Source organism: Pseudophryne corroboree, chromosome 4, assembly GCF_028390025.1.
Source record: "Pseudophryne corroboree isolate aPseCor3 chromosome 4, aPseCor3.hap2, whole genome shotgun sequence".
Lineage (NCBI taxonomy): Eukaryota > Metazoa > Chordata > Amphibia > Anura > Myobatrachidae > Pseudophryne > Pseudophryne corroboree.
The window spans coordinates 872,455,058-872,477,954 of record NC_086447.1 but is presented as its reverse complement, the minus strand read 5'-3'; the positions used below and the strand labels follow the sequence as shown (position 1 = coordinate 872,477,954).

At 47.4% G+C, this 22,897-nt stretch overlaps 1 protein-coding gene across 3 annotated transcripts in view; it reads right to left on the bottom strand.

The window, feature by feature from the left end:
* The window catches only part of SLC29A1 (solute carrier family 29 member 1 (Augustine blood group)), a 151,415-nt gene extending 128,831 nt beyond the window's left edge, over positions 1–22,584 (bottom strand). Inside the window, exon 1 of one of the 3 annotated variants that reach the window (XM_063918814.1) lies at positions 22,103–22,584. The gene's annotated coding sequence lies outside the window, so the exon portion shown is untranslated. Of the gene's footprint in view, positions 1–3,424; positions 3,519–22,102 lie in introns of those variants that run through there. The other 2 variants (XM_063918813.1, XM_063918812.1) reach the window with 2 other exon arrangements.
* Between the last annotated feature and the right edge of the window lie 313 nt (positions 22,585–22,897).

The following is a 22,897-nucleotide window of genomic DNA, read 5'->3' as shown; positions in this document are numbered from 1 at the left end:
ATTCTTTTCATGGATTGACTATCATCAAATGAGAGTTTATAACCAATTTAATAGAATACTAAAAAAGCCACTAGGACATTTTTTATTTTTTTTTAATTACTGTATGTATACATATTTACTAAGTAGGACAGCTTATAGGGGCAGTATGTGCTTGTCCTACCCATTTACACACCATTCAGGCTGGCATATGTTACAGTACAGTGGAAATATTTAGCAGTCACTGCTACTTTTTGGGCTGACAGAACCAACACAAGCATCCAAGTGCCGCCCCCAAACATGTGCAGCCCTTAGGCACGTGCCTCACGTCTCTAATGGGAAATTTACCACTGGGGAGATTTCCTAAGCCTTGGACAGTGATTAAGTGGAGAAAGATACAGTAAATCAGCTAATCAGCTCCTAATGGCCATGTTACAGGATGTGTCTAAAAAATAAGTTAGGAACTGGTTAGCTGGTACTTTATCTCTATTCACTTTATCTCTCTCCAAGACTTAAGGGCCCTACACATTTAACGATCCGCCGCCGAGCTGGCCGACGGGCGACACGGTGGCGGGGGGGCAGTGATGGGGGGAGTGAAGTTTCTTCCTCCCCCCGTCACCGGCTCCATTGAAGTGCAGGCAAATATGGACGGGGCCGCGCATCGTTCATTGCTGGTGACTCCACACTCAAAGATATGAACGTTATCTCGTTCAATAATGAACGAGATCGTTCATATCTTTGAGGATTATCGGCCAGTGTGTAGGGCCTAACAGTACACAGAACCCATGAAGAGGAAATGTTTCTGGAGGGATGGAAGAGAGAAGATGAAAACTGGGACTTTAACATGGAACGACTCAAAGTAAAAAGTCTTGAGTGAGGTGAATGGAGGAGTGAGGTAGAATTAGGATGGGAAGATGTTACATTCAGTCAGTAATTACATTTACATGGGTGGTTCCCAAACTTTCTTGAATCACGGCACCCTAGAGTATCAGCATTTTTTTCATGGCACCCCTGAGATAAACGTTTTGTAGCAGTGAAAAAATGTGCCACGGCTAGCACTAGTGCGCCTGCGTACACCAGGGTTCACGCAGACGCACAAGCCCCCAGTGTGCAGCAGAAGAAGAAGGACAGCGGCGGTGGGATCCAGGAGGATACCTGATCGCAAGCCAGACCTGCTTCCCATAGGTAAGAAGTGGGGTGAGGGAGCATTCGCCATCTGTAGATGGCATGCGCTCCTGCAGTCAAGCTCCAAAAATATTGTATTTTCCGAGCTTGATGAATGAGGCACGGGAGAGAAAAGATAAGCTGGGGATATCTGTGATATCTCCTGCGTTACCTTCATGATGAATGGCCCCAAAACTTAATTTTTACAAAATTAAGTGAAAATGTTAATTTTCACCTACTTTTGTAGAGATTAGTGATGATGAATAGATCCCATTAAGATTTTAGAAAACATTAGGATTAAGCACTTCAGGGCAGAAAAATGGCCGGAACAAGTCACTACAAAGAGACCTCTGACTGCGTTCTACTGCCTTGTGCCCTGCAGGTGACTAGGTTGGTAGGAAGGGTGGGGGGCTCAGATATGGAAGGGGAAGAGGGCACAGCTAGAGCTAGTGGGGGGAGCAGTATATATGGGGAGAAGGTGGGCTCTGGTGTAGGGGGAGAAGGTACCGTTCCCTTTTGTGAAATGAGGAGGGGTGGGTTGCAATCGGGGAGACCAGGATGACGAGTGAGTTAGAGGGGGGAGGCAGGGATTACTTCTGGGCTCTGATGGCAGGGGAGAATGTGTTGTAGGGGGAGAAGGTACTGTTCCCTATTGCGAAGTGAGGAGGGGGGCTGGGGGGTGGGATGCAATGGGGGAGACCAGGATGGTGAGTGAGTTAGTGGGGGGGAGGCAGGGATTACTTCTGGGTTCTGGTGGCAGGGGAGAATGTGCTGTAGGGGAAGAAGGTACTGTTCCCTATTGTGAAGTGAGGAGGGGGGCTGGGGGGTGGGATGCAATGGGGGAGACCAGGATGGTGAGTGAGTTAGTGGGGGGGAGGCAGGGATTACTTCTGGGTTCTGGTGGCAGGGGAGAATGTGCTGTAGGGGAAGAAGGTAACCTTCCCTATTGTGAAGTGAGGAGGGGGGCTGGGGGGTGGGATGCAATGGGGGAGACCAGGATGGTGAGTGAGTTAGTGGGGGGGAGGCAGGGATTACCTCTGGCCTCTGGTGGCAGGGGAGAATGTGGTGTAGGGGGAGAAGGTACTGTTCCCTATTGTGAAGTGAGGAGGGGGGCTGGGGGTGGGTGAGGAGGGGTGGGAGGATGCAATGGGGGATACCAGGAGGGGGAGGCAGGGATTACCCCTGGACTCTGGTGGCAGGGGAGAATATGGTGTAGGGAGGGAGTCACATTTACCAGTCTGCTGCCAGGAATATGGAAAGTTTCAGCACAACTCTCACTTGCCTCGCACAGGACAATACACACCAGATTCTGGGTTCGTTTCAGCCTGGAGCACATCTGGCAAATACTATGATAAATGACATAACACTATTGCACAGACAAATCCATTAAAGTGGACTCACAGGGCACACCGGCTGCATGTGTGAATATTTACACAGCACTTTCTTCTAAAAGGACTGAAGATAGACAGATACAACAGTATTGTGGACAGGCAGCCAGCGTACTACATGGCATTTCTGTACTGCGTTACAGGAGACGTGAGCACCATTAGAGTTAGGGAAAGTCCTGCAGATACAGGACAGAGAGGGGGCAGTCAGCTGGGTATTATTGTGTACAGTGACACTTTATGCCAGGTCACATCAGAAGACATTACCAGTCACTGAACAAGCATCAGACATTGAGCAATGTAATGGCAGCGCCGTGTTCTCTATGGCGGGGTGTTGGCTGCTCTGCAGATTAGCCAACTTTGCACTTGTAAATAAATTCCTTCCACCGTCAGCCACCTCCAAGCAGATAAACAAGAAGGAAAACATTGATTTCTGTAATCTTCTTGCTGACACAGGAGAAGATACCATAACCATCAGATCAAGGACAAGAGGAGTAAAGTACACCCAGACACCAGAGGTCTGCAGGGCCCCCATATGACCTCGGTCTCCTCCGCCAAGTGGCATGGAACAGTCCCAGCATGACAACCCCTACCCACCCCCCACAGCACATTTCACCCTTATGGCATAGGACCTCATGCACTCCTGGTTTATTTCTGTCTTTTCCAGCCTATGTTATGCACTTCCACCTCTGCACTTCCACCTTCCACCTTCCTGCTGGAGGGACCACTCCATGTATCTACCACTATTTCTGTAGCATCACCCTATAGGACAGCTCTGTACCCACAGTGGTCTCCAGCCCACCCATCATTAACCCTTTCATTCCTAGCTACCTAGGAGAGAGGGATAGTGCCCAGCAGGCTGCAACCTGTACATAGCAGGCACACTGACAGTCTCTTACCTTGCTATCTCTGCTTGGCTTGCAGTTGTGTGTCTCTGTCTCATTCTACACATTTCAATGAGTTTCTGTTTTGCTCTCTCCTCCCCTCTCCAGTGAGTGGCCATTCACCTCCTCCCTCCACTCCCCACTCCCATCTGACACACAGCAGCTTCATCAGGAAGATCCTCATCTGTTCGCAACTCAGAACAAAACAAAACTTTTCCACATTACTTTCATAACCTCTGCCTGCAGCCCTAAGCCTTCCTAGCCTCAGACAGCACAGCAGCCCCAGGAGCCTGAACAATAGAGCAGGGTGCTGCTTCTTGTGTCTATCAGAGACACCAGGGGGCTGAGGCTCTCACATCCATTACTGACAAGGGCTGGGAATTTGCCGCTTTATAGACATTACACAGGGACAGAAGTGCTATACTCATAAGAACGCAACCTGTCATTACAGGTGGATATAATTGTTATTCATTTACCACTTTATGGGGGATATGTATCAGAGAATGCCTTCCATCAAATATTGTATAAATTTCGACTAATTAATGTAACGTAAAATATATTGTCATAGGTACTAAGCATATTTCAGTGGGAATAAGAAAAGGAAAAGCATCCTGATATGCAATAACATCGCTTTTTAGTGTTGCGATTCCGATAAAAGGGGTAATTCAGACCTCATCGTAGCAGCAAATTTGTTAGCAGATGGACAAAACCATGTGCACTGCAGGTGTGGCAGATATAACATGTGCAGAGAGAGTTATAGGCCCTACACACTGGCCGATCCGCCTCCGAGCTGCCCGACGGCGGATACGGCCGATGGGCGACCCAGCGGCGGGGGGGCAGTGACGGGGGAGTGAAGTTTCTTCACTCCCCCCGTCTACCGGCTGCATTGAAGTGCAGGCAAATATGGACGAGATCGTCCATATTGGCCTGCATGTACAGCCGACGGGGGACCAGCGATGAACGAGCGCGGGGCCGCGCATCGTTCATCGCTGGAGCCTCCACATTGCATGATATGAACGTTATCTCGTTCATTAATGAACGAGATCGTTCATATCGTGCAGTCATGTCGGCCAGTGTGTAGGGCCCTTTAGATTTTGGTGGGTTATTTTGTTTCTGTGCAGGGTAAATACTGGCTGCTTTATTTTTACACTGCAATTTAGACTTCAGTTTGAACACACTTCACCAAAATCTAACTCTCTCTGCACATGTTACATCTGCCCCCACTGCAGTGCAACATGGTTTTGCCCAACTGCTAACAAATTTGCTGCTGCAATCAGGTCTGAATTACCCCCAAAGACAAAGGAATCGCGCATGGGCTGCTTGTGTGTTGGACGTGTGCAGTGCATCGATGTCAACGTCCTACGCATTTTACAGACTAAGGGGAACATTTACTGAGCAGTGATAAGAGCGGAGAAGTGAGCCAGTGGAAAAAGTTCCCCATCAACCAATCTGTAGCTCTAAATCATTTTATAGTATTCAAATTATAGATGTTACTTCAGTGCTGATTGGTTGCCATGGGCAACTTCTCCACTGGCTCACTTCTCCACTCTTATCACTGCTTAGTAAATGTACACCTACGGTGGAAATATACTAAACCTTGGAGAGTGAGAAAGTGGAGAGAGATAAAATACCAGCCAATCATCTCCTACAATAACTGCCATGTTACAGGCTATGCTTGAAAAATGTCAGGAGCTGGCTGGTTGGTACTTTATCTCTCCCCATTTTATTACTCTCCAAGGCTTATTACATCTCCCCCCCTCCCTATGGTAGTGATGACATAACATCCATTTAATAAGGAACACATATGAATTACACAGATTCTGTGGCTGGCTGACTTCAAGTCTGCATTTCCCCTGGGTTTAATCAGCCACAAAACCTGTATAATCCATATGTGTCCCTGATTAAAGGTATATTACAGCAACCCTATTCATCAAGAAGACTCAAAGAGAACTGGGGGCATCAGTTAAATCCCCTTTCTGTGGGATATATTTACTAAAGTGTGAGGTTTTTTTTAAGAAGTGGAGATGTTGCCCATAGCAACCGATCAGATTCTAGCTATTATCTTCTAGAACAGGCATGTCCAAACTGCGGCCCTCCAGCTGGACATGCCTGTTCTAGAAGGTGCTCGATGAATTATAAGTAAAATCTGATTGGTTACAACATCTACATTTCTAAAAAAAAAAACTCACACTTTAGTAAATTTACCCCTGTGTCTTTTTCTAGGTTTTCTAGGTTTTTGCACGTGAACACGCATCAATCCAGGATTTCTTCATGTGTGAAAGCAAACAACCTGGGATTAAATTCCGGGTCCACGATCCTGCTCCCAACAAGGGTCACGGAGCTGAGACCCATGAATTTGTCCCCTGCTAGACCCAGCATATCCCCGGCTCACATGTCTGAGAGCGCCAAGCGTCAATAGAAATATCTTTACTTATCGAACTCTCTCATCAGATATTACAAGCCAGTGGTCATTTCATTATTATTATTATTATTATTATTATTATATGTCCAGTATTTGCAAATTAAATCACAGAGGGTTTCTTCCTATTAATACCAGCAGGAGCTGCCGTTATAAACAGACGTTAAACATTGGGTAGATTTCCCATTCTGAGAATGATACATATGACTCCCACTCACTTGACATACAAAACAGAAATCTCCAAACAGAATGATGAAAGCAACTGATTACCGGGAAAAAATATGACAATTATAGCAAAACTGCTTCTTATATTCTGACAATATTTATTGTGAGAAAGTAATGGTTTTTCATTGAAATGCATTTTCCCCCCAGAAAAGCTATCTTGATACATAACCTCCAGGGTCGGTTCTAGCCCTTGTGGCGCCCCGGGCGAAAATAGGGGTGTGGCTTCATAAAGGGGTGTGGTCAGGTATGCCCCATGTAGAGTTGTGCCCCGTTTGTGCCCCCTGTAGACTTGTGCCCCCGTTTGTGCCCCCTGTAGACTTGTGTCCCCGTTTGTGCCGCTTACAAAAAAAAATATATAAAAAATTAATTAATACTCACCATCCCCGCTCCTGATTCCCGACCGCTGCTTACCTCCATCTCCGTCCGCCGGCGCCGCTCCTCTGATCTATGGGAGAGACGTCATGACGTCTCTCCCATAGCACAGCATAGACACTAGAGGTCAATTATGACCCCTAGCGTCTATGTGCCGGTCCCACAATGCTGTGTGGTGCATAGCGCACCGCACAGCTGTGACAGCACTGCAACAGGGGGCACCACCAGTAGCGCCGCCCCGGGCAAAAATCCCATATGCCCGTAGCGAAATCCGCTACTGATAACCTCTCTATATATACTGTGTGGTTTCCATTCAGATTGTCGACAATGTTAGGGCCGATACTCATTAGGTCGACCACTATTGGTTGACATTGACATGGACAACATGGAGAAATGGTCGACACGTCAGCCACACCACCATCTCCCCCCTGCATTGTCTCTCAGCACACCATCATCTCCAGCCTGCATCTCTCAGCACACCATCATCTCCAGCCTGCGTCTCTCAGCACACCATCATCTCCAGCCTGCGTCTCTCAGCACACCATCACTTCCAGCCTGCGTCTCTCAGCACACCATCACCTCCAGCCTGCGTCTCTCAGCACACCATCATCTCCAGCCTGCGTCTCTCAGCACACCATCATCTCCATCCTGCGTCTCTCAGCACACCATCACCTCCAGCCTGCGTCTCTCAGCACACCATCACCTCTAGCCTGTGTCTCTCAGCACACCATCATCTCCAGCCTGCGTCTCTCAGCACACCATCACCTCCATCCTGCGTCTCTCAGCACACCATCATCTCCAGCCTGCATATCTAGGCACACCATCATCTCCAGCCTGCGTCTCTCAGCACACCATCACCTCCATCCTGCGTCTCTCAGCACACCATCACCTCCAGCCTGTGTCTCTCAGCACACCATCACCTCCAGCCTGCGTCTCTCAACACACCATCATCTCCAGCCTGCGTCTCTCAGCACACCATCATCTCCAGCCTGCGTCTCTCAGCACACCATCATCTCCAGCCTGCGTCTCTCAGCACACCATCACCTCCATCCTGCGTCTCTCAGCACACCATCACCTCCAGCCTGTGTCTCTCAACACACCATCACCTCCATCCTGCGTCTCTCAGCACACCATCACCTCCAGCCTGTGTCTCTCAGTACACCATCACCTCCAGCCTGCGTCTCTCAACACACCATCATCTCCAGCCTGCGTCTCTCAGCACACCATCATCTCCAGCCTGCGTCTCTCAGCACACCATCACCTCCAGCCTGTGTCTCTCAGCACACCATCATCTCCAGCCTGCGTCTCTCAGCACACCATCACCTCCAGCCTGCGTCTCTCAGCACACCATCATCTCCAGCCTGCGTCTCTCAACACACCATCATCTCCAGCCTGCATATCTAGGCACACCATCTCCCCACTGCATTGTCTCTCAGCACAACATCTTCTCCCCCCACATTGTCTCTCAGCATACTGTCATCTCTCCACTGTGTCATCTCACTGACAGGGTGAGGGTGACAGCAGTGTTTTACAAGGAAAGGGTGAAGCCAGGGAGAGGGTGAAAGCAGTGGGAGATAGAACGACAGAAAGATAGGAGATAATATAGACAGAATAGCGAAATAAACATAAGATCCTATGTCAGTGTGTGTATGTACAGGTGTCAGTGTATGTATGTCGGTGTGTATGTACAGGTGTCAGTGTGTGTATGTCGATGTGTATGTATAGGTGTCAGTGTGTGTATGTCGGTGTGTATGTATAGGTGTCAGTGTGTGTATGTCAGTGTGTATGTACAGGTGTCAGTGTGTGTATGTCGGTGTATATGTATAGGTGTCAGTGTGTGTATGTCGATGTGTATGTATAGGTGTCCATGTGTGTATTTCAGTGTATGTCGGTGTGTATATATAGGTGTCAGTGTATGTTGGTGTGTATGTATAGGTGTCAGTGTATGTATGTCGGTGTGTATGTATAGGTGTCAGTGTATGTATGTCGGTGTGTATGTATAGGTGTCAGTGTATGTCGGTGTGTATGTATAGGTGTCAGTGTATGTATGTCGGTGTGTATGTATAGGTGTCAGTGTATGTCGGTGTGTATGTATAGGTGTCAGTGTATGTATGTCGGTGTGTATGTATAGGTGTCAGTGTATGTCGGTGTGTATGTATAGGTGTCAGTGTATGTATGTCGGTGTGTATGTATAGGTGTCAGTGTATGTCGGTGTGTATGTATATGTGTCAGTGTATGTATGTCGGTGTGTATGTATAGATGTCAGTGTATGTATGTCCGTGTGTATGTATAGGTGTCAGTGTATGTATGTATAGGTGTCAGTGTATGTATGTCGGTGTGTATGTATAGGTGTCAGTATATGGATGTCGGTGTGTATGTATAGGTGTCAGTGTATGTCAGTGTGTATGTATAGGTGTCAGTGTATGTCAGTGTGTATGTATAGGTGTCAGTGTATGTTGGTGTGTATGTATAGGTGTCAGTGTATGGATGTCGGTGTGTATGTATAGGTGTCAGTGTTTGTCAGTGTGTATGTATAGGTGTCAGTGTATGTTGGTGTGTATGTATAGGTGTCAGTGTTTGTCAGTGTGTATGTATAGGTGTCAGTGTATGTTGGTGTGTATGTATAGGTGTCAGTGTATGTATGTCGGTGTGTATGTATAGGTGTCAGTGTATGTATGTCAGTGTGTATGTATAGGTGTCAGTGTATGTATGTCGGTGTGTATGTATAGGTGTCAGTGTATGTATGTCGGTGTGTATGTATAGGTGTCAGTGTATGTATGTCGGTGTGTATGTATAGGTGTCAGTGTATGTATGTCGGTGTGTATGTATAGGTGTCAGTGTATGTATGTCGGTGTGTATGTATAGGTGTCAGTGTATGTATGTCAGTGTGTATGTACAGGTGTCAGTGTGTGTATGTATAGGTGTGTATGTATAGCAGTGGCGGATCTAGACTTAACTAGTGGGGGGGGGCGGTTTAGGAATTATTACTCCTCCACCCTAATCATAGCCCCTCCCACTTAGAAATGCTCCTCCCGTTCACTTCTAAAATTTCCTATTGTTGCCATTACTAATAAAATGTTGCCAGTCAGTGGACAGAACCCTGCGGTGATACAGACTGGCGAATCGCCATTCCTGCATGCATCTGCACATTCATAGATCATACATGCACAATCATGCAGCCCAGATTTGGGCTACCAGTCCACTTTCAGAGAGAAAAAAAGTGAAATACATTTATTTTAGCAGGAAAAAATGCTTTATATAAATACTAATTTATTTTAATAGATCCTGTGATGGCATAAGTAATAGGACAACAATGGTACACATTATAGCACACAGTATGAGCCGAAATTCACATTATAGCACACTGTATGAGCCGAAATTCACATTATTGCACACGGTATGAGACGAAATTCACATTATAGCACACGGTATGAGCCGAAATTCACATTATACCGCACGGTATGAGACTAAGGGGGTCATTCCGAGTTGTTCGCTCGCAAGCTGCTTTTAGCAGCTTTGCACACGCTAAGCCGCCGCCTACTGGGAGTGAATCTAAGCATATCAAAATTGCGAACGAAAGATTAGCAGAATTGCGAATAGACACTTCTTAGCAGTTTCTGAGTAACTCCAGACTTACTCGGCATCTGCGATCAGTTCAGTGCTTGTCGTTCCTGGTTTGACGTCACAAACACACCCAGCGTTCGCCCAGACACTCCTCCGTTTCTCCAGCCACTCCCGCGTTTTTCCCAGAAACGGTAGCGTTTTTTCGCACACACCCATAAAACGGACAGTTTCCGCCCAGAAACACCCACTTCCTGTCAATCACACTACGATCACCAGAACGAAGAAAAAACCTCGTAATGCCGTGAGTAAAATACCTAACTGCATAGCAAATTTACTTGGCGCAGTCGCACTGCGGACATTGCGCATGCGCATTAGCGACTAATTGCTCCGTTGCGAGAAAAAAATAACGAGCGTACAACTGGGAATGACCCCCTAAATTCACATTATAGCACAAAGAATGAGCTGAAATTCACATTATACCACACGGTATGAGCCGAAATTCACATTACAGCGTACAGAATGAGCCGAAATTCACATTACAGCACACTGTACGAGCTGAAATTTACATTATAGCACACAGTATGAGCCGAAATTCACATTATGCCACATGGTATGAGGCGAATTTCACATTATAGCACACAGAATGAGCCGAAATTCCCATTATAGCGCACGGTATGAGCCAAAATTCACATTATAGCACACGGATTGAGGCAAAATTCACATTACAGCACACAGAATGAGCCGATATTCGCATTATAGCACACGGTATGAGCCGAAATTTACATTATAGACACATAATGAGCCGAAATTCACATTGTAGCACACGGTATGAGCCGAAATTCACATTATGCCACATGGAATGAGACAAAATTCAGGGAGAGTGACAACAGGGACATAGGGACAGGGAGAGTGACAGTAGGGACAGGGAGAGGGACAGCAAGGGCATACAGTAGGTATCAGGGAAAGAGAAAGGCAGCTGGGTAAGATTACCTATTTAGCAGCGGCGGTGCTGAGGATGCTGTGGTCTGCTTTGCGGTGGATAAGGAGGCTGTGGTTGGCATGATGCGGAGGAGGCGGAGGTGCAGAGAAGGACTGAGGGCAGTGGCGGTGCACAGTTATTAAAGCTACAAATTCAGCCTGTGACCACAAGGAGTCGATTGTATTCTTTCTGCGGTTGTGAATGGGATCATCACCGTGCCCGCTCCTCTGCTGCCGTGAAAATGGAGCCTGCCCCTGAACGACGTACTCAAATGCCTACTGCGCATGACAGTGTTTGGCATGATGATACTCAGGGCGGGATGTATCATATGTTACCGCTGCTTCAGGCTGTTGTTAACGTCACGCTGGTACATCCTTGTATGTACTAATAAAGTTTTATCGTCTAGCCCTCTTCCTGTTTCCGCCTCCCTTCCCTGCGTCTCCGCTTCGCCACTGTTGTTGGTTTCTATGGTGTCCAGGGCGGCTCATATGTACTAACAGCCCATGCCCGTTATTTTCGTCATTCTTTGGTCTGTGCACTCCGCCACTCCAGACACAGACAGGCGTTGTCATCATTGCAGGGGATTGTCTGAGAGATCATTTTAGTTATCCTCTTAGTTTAGTGTTTTTTAAAGCATAATGTAAGTGTTTTTTCTTAGTTTAAAAAACAGCCCGTATTTTACATAAGGGGGGGTGCCAATGCCGTTTCTTGCACACAGCGCTAAAATGGCTAGTTACAGCACTGCGCCTTGCAAGTTGCTGTAAGACTCAGCGGAGTCGGGAGGCATGCCGCTGCTGGGATGGATGGTCAGAATGGATGGTGGTTACCCGGCCTGGGCCGGGGCTAGCAGGAGAACAAATTTAATTCAAATAACTGGATTTTAATACCTACCGGTAAATCCTTTTCTCCTAGTCCGTAGAGGATGCTGGGATCTACTTCAGTACCATGGGGTATAGACGGTTCCGCAGGAGCCATGGGCACTTTAAGACATTTCCAGAGTGTGAACTGGCTCCTCTCTCTATGCCTCTCCTCCAGACCTCAGTATAGGAACTGTGCCCAGGGAGACGGGCATTTCGAGAAAAGGAGTTACTTTTAAGTTAACGGTGAGATTCATACCAGCTTACACTTCAACCATGCCGCACAACATGGCATTCAACATAACACATGCCAACAGGCATGAACTATTGCAGCAACATGCTGAAAATAATTTTAACACAAAACTTGTGTAACTACAACGAAATAACAACTGCAGGTGAAATACGCACTGGGTTGGGTGCCCAGCATCCTCTACGGACTAGGAGAAAAGGATTTACCAGTAGGTATTAAAATCCTGTTTTCTCATACGTCCTAGAGGATGCTGGGGTCCACTTCAGTACCATGGAGTTATACCAAAGCTCCAGAACGGGCGGGAGAGTACGGATGACCCTGCAGCACCGATTGACCAAACTTTAGGTCCTCATCGGCCAAGGTGTCAAACTTGTAAAACTTAGCAAATGTGTTTGTCACTGACCGAGTAGCTGCTCGGCAAAGTTGTAAAGCCGAGACCCCCCGGGCAGCCGCCCAGGATGAGCCCACCTTTCTAGTAGAATGGGCTTTTACCGAAGTCGGTAACGGCAATCCTGCTGTGGAATGAACGTGCTGAATCGTACCTCTGATCCAGCGCGCAATAGTCTGCTTAGAAGCAGGACACCCAATCTTGTTGGGAGCATACAGGACAAACAGAGCCTCTGTTTTCCGTATCCGAGCTGTTTTTGCGACATAAATTCTCAAAGCTCTGACCACATCCAGAGACTTTGAAGCATCGAAGGTGTCAGTAGCCACTGGCACCACAATAGGTTGGTTTATATGGAAAGAAGAAACCACCTTAGGCAGAAATTGCTGACGAGTTCTTAACTCAGCCCTATCTTCATGGAAGATCAATTAAGGGCTCTTGTGAGACAAGGCCCCTAACTCAGACACCCGCCTAGTGGATGCCAAGGCCAACAGCATGACCACTTTCCAAGTGAGAAACTTCAACTCTATCTCCTGGAGAGGTTCCCATGGTGCCACTGGAGGCACAAATGGAGGTTGGATGTGCAGAACCCCTTTCACGAACGTCTGAACTTCTGGAAGGGAGGCCAATTGTTTCTGAAAGAAAACAGACAAAGCCGAAATCTGGACCTTGATTTAACCCAATCGTAGGCCCGCATCCACACCCGCCTGGAGAAAATGGAGAAAACGTCCTAACTGAAATTCTTCCATTGGAGCCTTCTTGGTTTCACACCAAGACACATATTTTCTCCAAATACGGTGGTAATGTTGAGACGTTACTCCCTTCCTGGCCTGAATAAGAGTGGGAATGACTTCTTTGGGAATACACTTTCGGACTAGGATTCGGCGCTCAACAGCCATGCCGTCAAACGTAGCCGCGGTAAGTCTTGATACACGCACAGCCCCTGCTGCAGCAAGTCCTTGCAAAGAGGCAGAGGCCGAGGATCTTCTATGAGCAACTCCTGAAGATCTGGATACCAAGCCCTCCTTGGCCAGTCTGGGACAATGAGGATCGCTCGACCCCTTGTTCTTCTTATGATCTTGAGAACTTTTGGAATCAAAGGAAGTGGAGGGAAGACATACACCGACCGAAACACCCACTGGTCACTAGTGCATCCACTGCTATTGCTTGAGGATCTCTCAACCTGGAACAATATCTCTGAAGCTTCTTGTTGAGACAATATGCCATCATGTCTACTTGAGGAACTCCCCAAAGACCTGTCACCTCTGCGAAGACTTCTTGGTGGAGGCCCCATTCCCCTGGATGGAGATCGTGTCTGCTGAGGAAGTCTGCTTCCGAGTTGTCCACTCCCGGAATGAAAATGGTCGACAGTGCTCTTGCATGTCTTTCTGGCCAGAGGAGGATCTTTGTCACCTCTGCCATTGCCGCTCTGCTTTTCGTTCCGCCCTGACGGTTTATGTACGCTACTGCTGTTACATTGTCCGACTGAATCTGTATGGGCTGATCTTGAAGAAGATGCACCGCTTGTAGAAGGCCGTTGTAAATGGCTCTCAACTCCAGAACAAAGTTTCCTGACTTGAACATCTTCCTTGGAAGCTTTCCCCTTGAGTGACTGCTCCCCAGCCTCGGAGACTTGCATCCGTGGTTACTAGGACCCAGTCCTGAATCCCGAACCTGCATCCCTCTAGGAGGTGAGAACTGTGTAGGCACCACAGGATCGAAATTCTGGCTTTCAATGACAGGATTATCCTCTGATGCATGTGTAGATGGAATCCGGACCACTTGTCCAACAGGTCCCACTGGAATACTCTGGTATGGAATCGGCCAAACTGTATGGCCTCGTAGGCTGCTACCATCTTCCCCAACAATCGAATGCATTGATGAATCGACATCTTGTTGGTTTCAGAATTTGTTTGACCATTCTCTGGATCTCCAGAGCCTTTTCCACTGGAAGAAATACCCTCTGCATTTCTGTGTCCAGTATCATCCCCAGAAAAGACAATCTTGTCGTCGGTTCCAACTGTGACTTTGGAAAATTTATGATCCAACCTTGTCGTTGAAGAACTGTCAGGGAGAGTGCAATGTTCTGCACCAACCTTTCCCTGGACCTCGCTTTTATCAGGAGATCGTCCAGGTACAGAATAATATTGACTCCTTGCCGTCGAAGGAGGACCATCATCTCCGCCATCACCTTGGTTAACACCCTCGGAGCCGTGGAGAGTCCGAACGGCAACGTCTGAAATTGGTAATGGCCATCCTGCACTGCGAATTTCAGATAAGCTTGATGTGGAGGATAAATGGGAACATATAAGTAGGCATCTTTTATGTCCACTGACACCATGGAATCCCCTTCCTCCAGACTGGAAATCACTGCCCTCAGAGATTCCATCTTGAACTTGAACCTTTGCAGGTAGAGATTCAGTGTTTTCAGGTTTAGAATCGGTCTGACCAAGCCGTCCGGCTTCGGAACTACGAAGAGGCTTGAATAAAACCCTTCTCCTTGTTGTGACAGGGGAACCAGGACAATGACTTGATCCTGACACAATTTTTGTATTGCTGCTGCAACTACCTCCCTGTCTGTGTTCGAAACTGGTAAGGCCAGTGGTTTCCAAACTTTTTTGAATCACGGCGCCCTAGAATATCAGAATTTTTTTCACGGCACCCCCTAGGCCAAAAATTTCTTATCGAGAAATTTAGAAAGAAATATTACATTAAGTAGATCGCGTTTATATGTCATCCTTAGGGTCAGTTGTGTGGTGAGGGACAAGATTTGCTTCTGTTTGGCCATATACACTGCTCAAAAAAATAAAGGGAACACTAAAATAACACATCCTGGATCTGAATGAATGAAATATTCTTATTAAATACTTTGTTCTTTACATAGTTGAATGTGCTGACAACAAAATCACACAAAAATTATCTATGGAAATCAAATTTATTAACCCATGGAGGTCTGGATTTGGAGTCACCCTCAAAATTAAAGTGGAAAAACACACTACAGGCTGATCCAACTTTGATGTAATGTCCTTAAAACAAGTAAAAATGAGGCTCAGTAGTGTGTGTGGCCTTCACGTGCCTGTATGACCTCCCTACAACGCCTGGGCATGCTCCTGATGAGGTGGCGGATGGTCTCCTGAGGGATCTCCTCCCAGACCTGGACTAAAGCATCTGCCAACTCCTGGACAGTCTGTGGTGCAACGTGGCATTGGTGGATGGAGCAAGACATGATGTCCCAGATGTGCTCAATTGGATTCAGGTCTGGGGAACAGGCGGGCCAGTCCATAGCCTCAATGCCTTCGTCTTGCAGGAACTACTGACACACTCCAGCCACATGAGGTCTAGCATAGTCTTGCATTAGGAGGAACCCAGGGCCAACCGCACCAGCATATGGTCTAACAAGGGGTCTGAGGATCTCATCTCGGTACCTAATGGCAGTCAGGCTACCTCTGGCGAGCACATGGAGGGCTGTGCGGCCCCCCAAAGAATTGCCACCGCACACCATTACTGACCCACTGCCAAACCGGTCACGCTGGAGGATGTTGCAGGCAGCAGAACGTTCTCCTTGGCGTCTACAGACTCTGTCACGTCTGTCACATGTGCTCAGTGAGAACCTGCTTTCATCTGTGAAGAGCACAGGGCGCCAGTGGCGAATTTGCCAATCTTGGTGTTCTCTGGCAAATGCCAAACGTCCTGCACGGTGTTGGGCTGTAAGCACAACCCCCACCTGTGGACGTCGGGCCCTCATACCACCCTCATGGAGTCTGTTTCTCATCGTTTGAGTAGACACATGCACATTTGTAGCTTGCTGGAGGTCATTTTGCAGGGCTCTGGCAGTGCTCCTCCTGTTTCTCCTTGCACAAAGGCGGAGGTAGCGGTCCTGCTGCTGGGTTGTTGCCCTCTTACGGCCTCATCCACGTCTCCTGATGTACTGGCCTGTCTCCTGGTAGCGCCTCCATGCTCTGGACACTACGCTGACAGACACAGCAAACCTTCTTGCCACAGCTCGCATTGATGTGCCATCCTGGATGAGCTGCACTACCTGAGCCACTTGTGTGGGTTGTAGGGAGGTCATACAGGCACGTGGAGGCCACACACACTACTGAAACTCATTTTGACTTGTTTTAAGGACATTACATCAAAGTTGGATCAGCCTGTAGTGTGTTTTTCCACTTTTATTTTGAGGGTGACTCCAAATCCAGACCTCCATGGGTTAATAAATTTGATTTCCATTGATAATTTTTGTGTGATTTTGTTGTCAGCACATTCAACTATGTAAAGAACAAAGTATTTAATAAGAATATTTCATTCATTCAGATCTAGGATGTGTTATTTTAGTGTTCCCTTTATTTTTTTGAGCAGTGTATTTTATGGCTGGCAGCCACCAGCACTGGTTTTGTATATTATATTGACCATGAATAATTTGAATTGGTCCTGGACCACCAACCCAGGGCACCCCTGTAAGTGTCCCGAGGCACCCCAGGGAGACACGGCACACAGTTTGGGAACCTCTGGGTAAGGCCGATTTGAAAAATCGGCATGGGGGAACGTATTGAAACTCCAGTTTGTACCCGTGGGACATTATTTGTAGGATCCACGGGTCCAGGCCAGATTGAACCCAGAACTGACTGAAGAGTTTTAGACGTGCCCCCACCAGAGCGGACTCCCGCAAAGGAGTCCCAGCGTCATGCTGAAGATTTGGCAGAAGCAGAGGTTGATTTCTGCTCCTGCGATCCTGGAGACACTGCTGACTTTTTTCCTTTTTTCCCTTCCTTTACCCGCAAAGAAAGGGGAACCTTTACCCTCTTTGTATTTATTGGGCCGAAAGGACTACATCTGAGAGTGATGTGTCTTTTTTGCCGGAGCAGGAGCATTAGGCAAAAATGTCGACTTCCCTGCGGTAGCCGCAGAAACTAAGGCATCCAGCCCATCTCCAAACAAGGCCTCACCCTTATACGGGAGAGCCTCCATATTCCTTTTGGAATCTGCGTCAGCATTCCATTGGCGAATCCACAACGCCCTTCGTGCTGAGATCGCCATGGTAGCGGCTCTTGAACCCACTAGACCAATATCTTTCATTGCTTCTAGCATGTACGCAGCAGCGTCCTTGATATGACCTAACTTTAGGAGAATCTCATCTCTATCTATTGTGTCAATGTCTGATGACAAGTTTTCCGACCACTTTTCAATAGCACTACTCACCCACGCACAGGCAATGGTAGGTCTGAGTAGTGTCCCATTGGCCACATAAATAGATTTCAACGTAGTCTCCAACTTGCGGTCTGCCGGCTCTTTAAGTGAAGCCGTCCCAGGCGCAGGGAGAATCACCTTTTTTGTTAAACGTGACAGGGCATTGTCCAAAACGGGGGGCGACTCCCACCTTTTCCTGTCCTCTGCAGGGAAAGGATAAGCTACCTGAATTCTTTTGGGAATCTGGAATTTCTTTTCGGGATTTGCCCAGACACCCTCAAAGAGACTGTTCAGCTCATGAGAAGGATGAAAAGTTACATTACTTTTCTTTTCTTTATAAAAGTAAGCCTTCTCCTGTGGTAAAGGAGGGGGCTCCGTAACTTCTAACACCTCCTTTATAGCAATAATCATGTATTGTATGTTTTTTACTAACTTTGGATCTATTCCCCTGGAATCACTAGTGTCGACACAAGAGTCAGAGTCCGTGTCGATATCAGTTTGTACTACATGTGCAAATGACCTTTTATGTGACCCAGAGGGGTCCCCTGTGGATGAAAAGGTAGAACTCTGAAAAATCACATCTTCAACAGATTTTCTCCAACTTTCTGCATGAGACTCAGACTTATCCAATCTCTTACTGATATGATTCACACTATCACGTAATTCTTTCACCCATTCAGGCTCGTGGTGTGCTGGCAGCGCCACCACATTACAACTCTGTGTCCCTAAAATGGCTCCCTCAGGGGAAGAGCTCCCTGCCTCAGACATGTCACACACGTGCACAAACACACCACAGATACTCCGGGGCTTATAGGGGACAGACCCACAGTAAAATCTGTCAGAAGAACACAGAAGGGACTTGCCAGTTCACAACTCAGCGCCTTTATGACAAGAAAATCACTGCCTATAGCACTTATAATGCCAAATAATGTAAATTAAGCACCAATTTACACTCTGCCCCCCCCTTATTTGAACCCTGATATTTGATTCAGAAGTGGAGGAGGACCAGCGTTTCCTCCCCTGCAGCATGCATTGGAGAAAATGGCGCTGAGCAGTGTGCTGGCTGACTGAGGAGGAAGCCCCGCCCCCTGCAATGGCGCGTTTCCCCTCAGAAAACATGAGGTATTTTTTATACTGGCGGGGGTGTAGGATTGTGCCACGGCATAATATGCCTCCTTTTTGCCAGTCAGAGTAGGTTTTCATGCTGTCCAGGGTGCCCCCCCCCCTCCCCCGCGCCCTGCACCCTGCTGTGCCTGTGTATGAATAGCATGTCCGCGCAGCGTTCCCGTTCGCTGCGCGGTACCTTGAGCCGTCACGACGACCGGAGGTCCCTCTGCAGATCTCCAGTAATAATACTCACATGTCTTCTGACTTCTGGCTCTGTTAGGGTGGTGACGGCGTGCTGTGGGAGTGAGCACATAGCCGCAGCTAGTGTTCAGTACCCTTCAGGAGCCAATGGTGTCCTGTCAGCAAGAAGCAGAGCCACGAAACTCTTTAGGAAGTTGGTTCCTACTTCTTCCCCCTAAGTCCCACGAAGCAGGGAGATTGTTACTAGCAATCTCCCTGAAAATAAAAAACCTAACATAAAGTCTTTTAGTAGAACTCAGTAGAGCTCCACTAGAGTGCGACCAGTCTGCCTGGGCACATTTTCTAAACTGAGGTCTGGAGGAGGAGCATAGAGGGAGAAGCCAGTTCACACTCTGGAAAAGTCTTAAAGTGCCCATGGCTCCTGCGGAACCGTCTATACCCCATGGTACTAAAGTGGACCCCAGCATCCTCTAGGACGTATGAGAAAAAGTATTTAATAATAAGGAATGCCTAAAAGCAGCATTCCAGGTAGTAAGGCTAAAGCTTAAACTTAATTTAATGATAACTGTGAAAATACATTAAATAGATTACAAAGTAGATTTTAAACTAAGAAAAAACACTTACATTATACTTTAAAAAACGCTAAGAGGATAACTGAAATAATCTCTCAGACAAGCCCCTGCAGCAGGGGCATTTTAAGAGAGGAGGAGGCCCGTGTGCAGCCTTCTGCTTCAGGGGCCCCCTCCTCTCTGACTGTGCACAGCATTTAATACTTACCTCTCCGGAGTCCCCCGGCGGTGCCATCCTTCTCTGCAGCAGCGGCAATAGAGTCTGAGAACAGACCCTATTGTGCATGCACAAACCTCCGGGAACATGGCCCGGCGGCCATTTTCCAGAAGATTTTGCTAATGCGCATGCGCGAAACTCCGGAAAAATGGCTGCCGTGCCATCTTTCCCGGAGTTTTCAGTAGGCACAATAGAGTTTGTTCCCCCTAGTGTTCAAACTCTATTGCGCTGCCGAAAAGGGATGGCTTCGAAGGGGGACTTTAGAGAGGTAAGTATTAAGCAAATGGGTGCAGTGTGTGCGAGGTGGGCCCCCCTGGACCTGGGGGCCCGTGTGCCTCGCACACACTGCACCCATTATAGAAACGCCAATGCCCTGCAATGATGACAACGCCTATCTGTGTCTGGAGTGGCAGAGTGCATCCAGCCGTACAGTACTTCCACCCGCCGCGGCTGCAACGATAATCTTCGGTAGCCGCAGATGACCATCATGGCGGGCGTCGGGCGGAAGTACTGTGCTGCCTGGCTGTAGCTGCCGCAGATGATCATCGCGGCGGGACTCGGCCATCCATCCCAGCGCCGGTATGTGTAGGGGGGGCGTTTGCCCTAATCGCCCCCCCGCTAAATCCACCACTGATGTATAGGTGTCAGTGTGTATGTATAGGTGTCAGTGTGTGTATGTCAGTGTATATCAGTGTGTATGTATAGGTGTCAGTGTGTGTATGTCAGTGTATATCAGTGTGTATGTATAGGTGTCAGTGTATATCAGTGTGTATGTATAGGTGTCAGTGTGTTTATGTCAGTGTTTTTCAGCGTGTATGTACAGGTGGCAGTGTGTGTATGTTGGTGTATGTATGTGTCAGTGTGTATATATAGGTGTCAGTGTGTGTGTATGTATAGGTGTCAGTGTGTTTATGTCAGTGTTTTTCAGTTTGTATGTATAGGTGGAAGTGTGTGTATGTTGGTGTATGTATGTGTCAGTGTGTATATATAGGTGTCAGTGTGTGTGTGTATGTCAGTGTGTATGTATAGGTGTCAGTGTGTTTATGTCAGTGTTTTTCAGTTTGTATGTATAGGTGGAAGTGTGTGTATGTTGGTGTATGTATGTGTCAGTGTGTATATATAGGTGTCAGTGTGTTTATGTCAGTGTTTTTCAGTGTGTATGTATAGGTGGCAGTTTGTGTATGTTGGTGTATGTATGTGTCAGTGTGTATATATAGGTGTCAGTGTGTGTACGTCAGTGTGCACAGTATGTATAGGTGTCAGTGTTTGTTGGTGTGTATGTATAGGTGTCAGTGTGTATGCATAGGTGTCAGTGTGTGTATATCGGTGTGTATGTATAGGAGTCAGTGTGTGTATGTCAGTTCTTTTCAGTGTGTATGTATAGGTGACAGTGTGTGTATGTTGGTGTATGTATGTGTCAGTGTGTATATATATAGGTGTCAGTGTGTGTATGTCAGTGTGTACAGTATGCATAGGTATCAGTGTTTGTTGGTCTGTATGTATAGGTGTCAGTGTGTATGCATAGGTGTCAGTGTGTGTATGTCAGTGTGTATGTATAGGTGTCAGTGTGTGTATGTCAGTGCTTTTCAGTGTGTATGTAAAGGTGACAGTGTGTGTATGTTGGTGTATGTATGTGTCAGTGTGTAACTGTGTATATATAGGTGTCAGTGTGTGTATGTCAGTGTGTACAGTATGTATAGGTGTCAGTGTTTGTTGGTGTGTATGTATAGGTGTCAGTGTGTATGTATAGGTGTCAGTGTGTGTATGTCAGTGTGTATGTATAGGTGTCAGTGTGTGTATGTCAGTGTATGTCGGTGTGTATGTATAGGTGTCAGTGTGTGTATGTCAGTGTTTGCTGGTGTGTATGTATAGGTGTCAACGCGTGTATGTCGGTGTATGTAAAGGTGTCAGAGTGTGTAAATATAGTTGTCAGCGTGGGTATGTCGGTGTGTCAGCATATGTCAGTGTATGTATAGATGTCAGCGTGTGTATGTATAGGTGTCAGCATGTGTATGTTGGTGTATGTAAAGGTGCCAGAGAGTATGTATAGTTGTCAGCGTGTGTATGTCAGCATATGTCAGTGTATGTATAGATGTCAGCGTGTGTATATATAGATGTCAGCATGTTTATGTCAGTGTACGTATAGGTGTCAGCGTGTGTATGTGGCATTGTGTTACATCTGTGTGTGATATTCAGTACAGTAATACAGGTGTATTATACACAATAGCAGCCCCAACAGGTTACTATTACAGACATTACACACACACATCATAGACAGGATACATACATCACACAGTACATGATACATACATGACACACACAGTACATGAAACATACATGATGCAAACACATGAGACAGACCTGGGCTGGTGATGAGGCAACTGGCCCCCAGGCAGTGCACCAGGGGCCCTCTCCAGTGTCCAGACATAGTTGAGGCAGCGACCATCCCCAGCTTGGCTATCCTTAACCAGGCCTCCAAGAAGCTGGTCTCGTTCCCCAGCATCAGGGCCACAGTGTCCCCGGGATGGAGGCTGGCTGGGGAGAGCGACGCCGCAGCCCAGGAGCTCAGCACGCCCAGCAGCCTGCGAAGCTGCGGCTAGAAGAGACCCGGGAAGGAGAGTGCACCCTGTCCTTCCAGCGCTGCACACACTGGAAGGGCCAGCATCATGAACTGCAGCGGCCGCGGACATAATAAAACACCTCCGTTGCAGTGACACACTGTCCACGGGGCAGAGGCTGGACGGGGAGCGCAACGCTGCAGCCTGGGAGCTCCGCACGTCCAGCAGCCATTATGTCCAGGCTGCTGCAGCGTTACAGTTTGAGGAGGCCCGGGAGTGACAGCAGCCCCTGTCCATCCAGCGCCGCACACTGGTTCAGCCAGGAGGCCTGCACCGCACAATCATGAACCATATTGATGCGGACACAATAAAATGCACTTTAGATATGCCCCCCTAGTGCGCCCTCCTCTTCTGGGTCTTCCATGGCACCCAGGGCACGAGCCCTGCTCGCACCCCCTAGTTACGCTTCTGCTTACCGCTATTTAAGATCACAGTCCGACCTACTAACAAATTAAACTGGTTAAAATCCACATTTAACTACAAGTAAAAACAAGCTTTATAATAAAGATTTTATTGATAATATAATGTTATAAAGACA